Source organism: Crocuta crocuta, unplaced genomic scaffold (genome assembly GCF_008692635.1).
Source record: "Crocuta crocuta isolate KB4526 unplaced genomic scaffold, BGI_CrCroc_1.0 scaffold70, whole genome shotgun sequence".
NCBI classification, from domain to species: domain Eukaryota; kingdom Metazoa; phylum Chordata; class Mammalia; order Carnivora; family Hyaenidae; genus Crocuta; species Crocuta crocuta.
Genome location: NW_027528417.1, coordinates 7,981,725 through 7,988,513, shown reverse-complemented (window position 1 = coordinate 7,988,513; position 6,789 = coordinate 7,981,725).

The following is a 6,789-nucleotide window of genomic DNA, read 5'->3' as shown; positions in this document are numbered from 1 at the left end:
AAAAAGCCCCTAGCTAATTCAAATATGCAGCCTGGGTCTAGAGCCTCTGGTCTCAAGGGTGAAGTAGAGGGAAAGCCCCTCTTCACAGCTGAGCGCCAGCTAACAAATCCGGAAGGGATTAGAGAAGTAGCTGGTCACTGTGCCACCAGTGATAGAATGGGTGACACCTGCAAGTCCACGGAGGCCACAGCCACCGGGTGAGAGGCTCCTGGGGAGCAGGACATTTGCACAGTCTCAAGGCCCCTGCTCACCTCCTCAGCTCGGCCGACCCAACACACATGGGGGCTCCACCTGTGCCCTCCGAGCCACTGGCCCCCCCCAGGACAGGTCCTTTCCCAGAGGGCCGTGTCTTTCCCGTCTGCAGCACGTGAGCACATTAAACTAGGGGAGTCGTTCTCAGACTGTGGTGGCAGGAGCAGCGACAGCAGCACAGAGCTTGTTAGAAATGCAGCTTCTCAGGCCCCTCCCTGGAGCCGCTGAGTCAGAAACTGCAGGGGCCAGAGCTGCAGCCATCTGTTCGAACACACCCTCCAGGTGATGCGACTTTGAAAACCACTGCCCCGTGGGGTGCAGCTGCGGTGGGCACCCTGATGAGCTGCTTAGACCCCCTTTGGAGAGGGACTGCTTCCCATCCCCGCTGCAGGCAGCACCCCCAGAAGCCAGCCCCCCACTCTCAGCCCCCACGGGTTTGGCCTGGGCTGTGTGTGGAGGGAGGTCTCGCCTCCTTCCAGGGACGTCCCACAGTAAGCGAGTGATCCCCTCGGGGGTGTAAGTGTCTGGTCCCTCACCCCAACACAGGACAATGCTGCCGCCGCCCCCCCAGCTCCCGATGTCCCCTGCCGTCAGCTGAAGCCTCAGCTTCTTCCGTTATGCGATCCTGCGTCCTTTGCTTCCCTCGCACAGCTGTCGGTCCCAAGAACTCCCCAGTATTCGGGTGTCCTTCATGCCGATCCCGGGGTCCACCTCCCACGCCCCACCCCGCAGCATCCGCGAAGGGCCCTGGCTCTGAGTCACCCTCAGCACCAGCATCAGCACTCGCCGTGAGCAGAGCCCGGTGCTGAGAACTCCAAGCGCATCGTTCCATTCCGTTCCTGAGGCCGCCCTGGGGTCCGTCTCACGGGTGAAGCTCAGAGAGGCAAAGGTGGGGGTCCCCGCGGCTCTGCCTGGGGCCAGTGCCACTTGTCCATCTGCAGAGCTTCTATCTACCTCACCTCCCGTCTCCCAGGGATGCCACCCACAGGAGGGCCAGCAGGATTGAGTGGGGGTGTGCAGAGAGAGGGCCCCAGAAACTGCTTGAGACACTTGAGGAAGTGCTGGGCTGACCGCAGGCTTCCCACAGTAACCCCAGAGCCGGCGGCCGGCAGGAGCCACGGCCCGTTCTCCGGGAACAATCTCTGACACAGGCTGACTATGACCCGTGCCAGGGACAGGAAAGGGGAGGGGCACGGACAACTTGGTGGGGGTGTGGGGCGGTATCTTGGAGGACAGCAGACCCAGCCCAGGGAGGACCAAATACTTGGTGAGCTGGGAGTGTGGGGTGGCCGGGGAGGAAGGCCACAGCCGGCCCACGGAGCAGCCAAAGCTTGTCATGTGGCCAGAGCCAGCTTCAGGAGCAGCTGTGCCGGGGGCTGAGTGGGGGGCTCTCCGGGTCGGGAGGGCCTGCCCGGGCCCAGGAGGCAGCAGGAACAACAGCAGCTCTTACCCAAAAACGGAGAATGAACACAAGCGAAGCCCAGGCGTCCCTCGCCTCCGGGGAGACGCACAGTGGAGAGGAAGGGGCAGAGGTTTCAGCATCAGACACTCTGCCACATCTCCGCTCTGCCGCTCACTGGCTACGGAATTGTGAGTAATTTAACGTTTCTAAAGCCTCACATTGTGTCTATTAAATGGATGCAATATGTCCTCCTTTTGGGATTTTGCAGTAGGTTCATTCATTCATTCGTTCACTCATTCATCCATTCACTCATTCATTCATCCATTCACTCATTCATTCATTTTTTTTTTTTAAATGTTTTATTTATTTCTAGGAGAGAGAGACAGCGTGAGCAGGGGGAGACCAGAGAGGGAGGGAGCCACAGACCGAAACAGGCTCCAGGCTCCGAGCTGGCAGTCAGCACAGAGCCCGACGCGGGGCTCGAACCCACAAACCGCGAGATCATGACCCAAGCGAAAGTCGGAAAGTCGGACGCTCAACCGACTAAGCCACCCAGGCGCCCCTCATTCATTCATTCTTAACATTTATTTATTTTTGAGAGAGAGAGAGAGACAGAGGCACAGAATCCGAAGCAGGCTCTAGGCTCTGAGCTGTCAGCACAGAGCCCGATGTGATGCGGGGCTCGAAACCATGAACTGTGAGATCATGATTTTAGCCGAAGTCAGACACTTAACCAACTGAGCCACCCAGGCGCCCCTGTGTTAGGTTTAAATGACATGATATACGTCAAAAGCAGCTGGAACAGAGTAGGCCCATGGTGTTTGTCATCAGGTTCCAGTTGACCCTGTGGCAAGTAGCTTGGAAATTAACACGAAATGACCACAATTACTCCTAGAATCAGGAAGGAACCCTCCATGCACAGCGTGGATGGATCTTACCCATCTTACAGATACTCCAAAACAGCAATTCTTTTTTTTTTTAAATGTTCATTTATTTTGGAAAGAGAGAGAGTGTGTGTGAGCGGGGAAGGAGGAGCAGAGAGAGAGGGAGACAGAGAATCTCCCAAGCAGGTTCTGCACTGTCAGTGNGTTTGTGGGTTCGAGCCCCGCTTCAGGCTCTGTGCTGACAGCTCAGAGCCTGGAACCTGTTTCAGGTTCTATGTCTCCCTCTCACTCTGACCCTCTCCTGCTCGCGCTGTCTCTCTCTCTCTGTCTCTCTCTCTCTCAGAAATAAAAAACATTAAAAAAATTAAAAAGGATTCTGTGGCAAACTAAACTTGAGATGTCCTAGAAGAAAAATAAAACATGGCTCTCCCCTGCAGGACTTCTGAGACCAGCATTAACACGCTGATCTTTAATTAATTTGCCCAAGAACCCTGTTGACTTCTGACCACAAAATCCTGTTTCTTTTTTTTAAAATAGCTATTAGCATGTTCTGAGAGACGCTGATCTAAGTTCATTACATTCCTTTACCGAGGGCAAATTGAGGCCCAGAATGATAAATTAACATACTCGAGGTCACACAGAAAGACAGCGGTGGTGGGTGGGGGATTCCTCACCATTTCAAGGAGTCCAGAAAACGGATGTGGGTGGAGGCTAGTAAGAGGCACCCTGCTGTGCCTCTGGGGAGCAAGCAGCCCACACAACACCCCCCTGCTCTCTCATTAGAGAGCTCCGGGCTAGGCTGGTCCCTTCGTAACCTGTTGCACTGGTGTCTGCCTGAGTTTCTCACCAGCAACTTCTGTATGATCTGAGCTGGGTGCCTAGCTCCTCCCTCAGCCCGGCTGTCAGCAAAGTTTCCATGAGAAGAAGGAAAAGTGCGCCAGGGAAGAGCAGTGCCACCAGCCCAGCCCATAGTGCTGGGGGAGGGGGTGGGGTGGCAGAGAAATGGGCAGGGGACAGCTTGACACCGAGGCCACTTAGAAGCATGAAGAAGAGGGGCGCCTGGGTGGCTTAGTCGGTTGAGTGTCCGACTTTCGCTTAGGTCATGATCTAGCAGTTTGTGGGTTCGAGCCCCGCGTCGGGCTCTGTGCTGACTGCCAGCTCGGAGCCTGGAGCCTATTTCAGAGTCTGTATCTCCCTCTCTCTCTGACCCTCCCCTGCTCACGCTGTCTCTCTCTCTCTCTCTCCTAGAAATAAATAAAAATATTAAAAAAAAAAATAGAAACATGAAGAAGAGAATGAAAGGTACCCTCTGCCCTCTGCGCAGAGCACTTCTCTTGCCCTGGACATAATTAGGTGGCGAAGCCCCACTTCTCAAAGCCGGCTGTTCGTTTCCCAGCTCAGGCACGACTGAGCGGACAGATAATCCTGTTCAGCTAAGAACCCACATTTGGCAGCCCCGAGGCTGGCCGGCCTCATGCTGCTCTGCTGTTCATACACCAGGAACACAGTCTGTAGGCTCCAGTGACCGTCAGGAAAGGAGGGGGCTTCCAGCCGTACTAGCCAGCCAGCCAGCCAGCCGTCCATCCATCCAAAAGAATATGCTGCCCTTATTTGTCCCTCTCCTGTCCCAGCCACATGTGTGGCTTCATCTGAGGACTGACCAGCATGTGGACGAAACCACGAATCAAGTCCCTGCCCAGCGTGTGGGGAGGCCCAGCGCGGCCTCCGGCAGCNGTCCTCTGTCAAGTTCCTCCTAATCCTCCTATACGTGCAAACATATGGTAGCTGTCCTTCTCTGCCTGACTTATTTCGCTCGGCATAACACCCTCAAGGTCCATCCATGTTGCTACACGTGGACAGATTTCATTCTTTCTCGTTGCCATGTAGTATTCCATCGTATAGATAAACCACATCTTCTTGATCCATTTGTCCGTTGATGGACACTTAGGTTCCCCCCATGTGTTGGCTATTGTTGAGAGTGCTGCTATGAACATTGGGTATGTGTGCCCTGGGCATCAGCACTCCTGTGTCCCTTGGGTAAATTCCTAGCAGTGCTATTGCTGGGTCATAGGGGAGTTCTATTGTGAATTTTGTGAGGAACCTCCACAAAACCCCTCTGTTTTCCAGAGGGGCTGCACCAGTTTGCATTCCCACCAACAGTGTAGGAGGGTGCCCATTTCTCCACATCCTCGCCAGCCTCTAGAGTTCTCTGATTTGCTCATTTTAGCCACTCTGACTGGCGTGAGGTGGTATCTCAGTGTGGTTTTGATTTGTATTTCCCGGATGAGGAGGGACGCTGAGCATCGTTTCATGTGTCTGTTGGCCATCTGGATGTCCTCTTTGGAGAAGTGTCTGTTCATGTCTTCTGCCCATTTCTTCACTGGGTTGTTTGTTTTTCAGGCGTGGGAAAAGATACTTGCAAATGACATACCAGATAAAGGGTAGTATCCAAAATCTATAAGGAACTCAGGCAGCACTTCTGACAGGACCCTGGGATGAGCCCTGGAAAGGGGAGGGCGACAGGGGGAGGGAGGCATGTGGAAGGGTTTTCACAAGATCCTGGTCCTCCAGTTATTCAGAGACGAGTCTCCTTCCCGGAGGCAGGCAGATCCTCTAGAACCGGGACCTGACGATGCTCAGGTATAGAGTAAATGGTTCCCAGTAGGGTTAGTTGTGGAGAAAAGGGAGGGAACTGGGCTTGGGAATCCAGAACCTCAGGGTTATTGGGAATACGTAGGTCAGGCCATCCCAGCTCCTTCCATCTCGGGTCTTCTCACAAGAGGCTGTGCAGCCTCTGCTGGCATACCTCCTGTGACAAGCAGCTCACTGCCTTTCTAAGCAGCTCTTTCCCACTCCTTCTGTGCTTCAGCGTGCCCCACCGAGGTCCCATTCAGCAGGGCCATCAGAACATTCGAGGGCATCCCCCAGCCAGACCCTGGAGATTTTACGCAAACCAACTGTCACAGGAACCATCAAGTCCCTGGATTTCATTACACTTGATGAGGGGAAGAAAGTGAACATCTGATATTCATTAAATGGGGACACAGAGGGAGCTTTCCTTCCGTGAGTGTTTACTGCTGGGCCTCCACCCATTTCCCCCAAATCTGCCCTAATGCTAAGCCCTCCCCTTTGCCCAGTGCTCTCCCATCCACCCCTCCGTTGGCCCTTACTAAGATTCTGTAAAATTCTGCACCCCACCATCTTGTTCCCCAAACCCACGGGTGCCATTTTTCTTCCCTGGGAAGGTGTGGCCCGGTTTCCATGTATCCGTGCAGAACAACAAAGATTCAGTGAGCACCCACAATGTGTTGGGCACCGTGTCGGACGCTGGGACCTCGAGGAGGCCAGAGGCCCGCCTTCAAGCAGCACAGAGGCTCCAGGCAGAGCCAGGTGATGACAGAGGCTGCAGGATTACAGTGTTGTCTACGCAACAAAGCCCCGGGTCCTGCGTGACCCGGTCTCAGCCTTTGTGGCATCCAATGAAACATGGCGGTCGTCATGACTACACAAAAGAGCAAGGTCAGTCTGTATTTGTGTTACTTGAAAAAGAATAAAGGTGATCCCAGCCCCATCCCCAGCCACATTACGCTCTCTGCACAATCCCCTCATGCCCGTACATTACAGCCTCTCGGGCTCGGAGGCCCTCCCTCACGACTCTTCTTAAAATGGTCCCTAGCACTTCTCATTCCTTGACCTGTTGTCCAGCTTCACAGCCTCAAAGCCTCTGGCCTAGGGGCCCCTGCCTCCCTCGAAGGCCAGGCCAGGGGTTATCAGATGTTCCCAGTCAGAGGCCCCAGAAGCTCCAACGTTCTGGAGCCTTCCTGCCTCTGGGGAGACAGAGCTCACTGCTCAGTGTGACTACTTTCTCTTACGAGAAGCGCTTGCGATGCGAAACTCTGCACTGCAGAGGGGTATACAGTGTCACCTGCACCAGAGGAGTCTTCCCGGACGACCGGAAGCCAGGGCACGGAGGGAGGGTGGCCCAGACGGGGCTGTGGGAGAGTCTGCGTCGAGGGGAGAAAGAGGAGGACCCTGTACTTACTCCTTCATCCTCACAGCTTGTTGAACAGGACGCCTGGATCTGGATGGAAGACGCTCTTCTCATGAAGGCCCATCCCACAGACTCAAGTCAAGCAGGCGCGCTCTGCCCTTCATACATTTCCCACTTCCTTGTCTTTCGATACCAAGTGGCTTCCACTGCAGGTTTCAGACTTCCCTGCTTGAGAAGATCAAGGGCAATCAATCACCCAG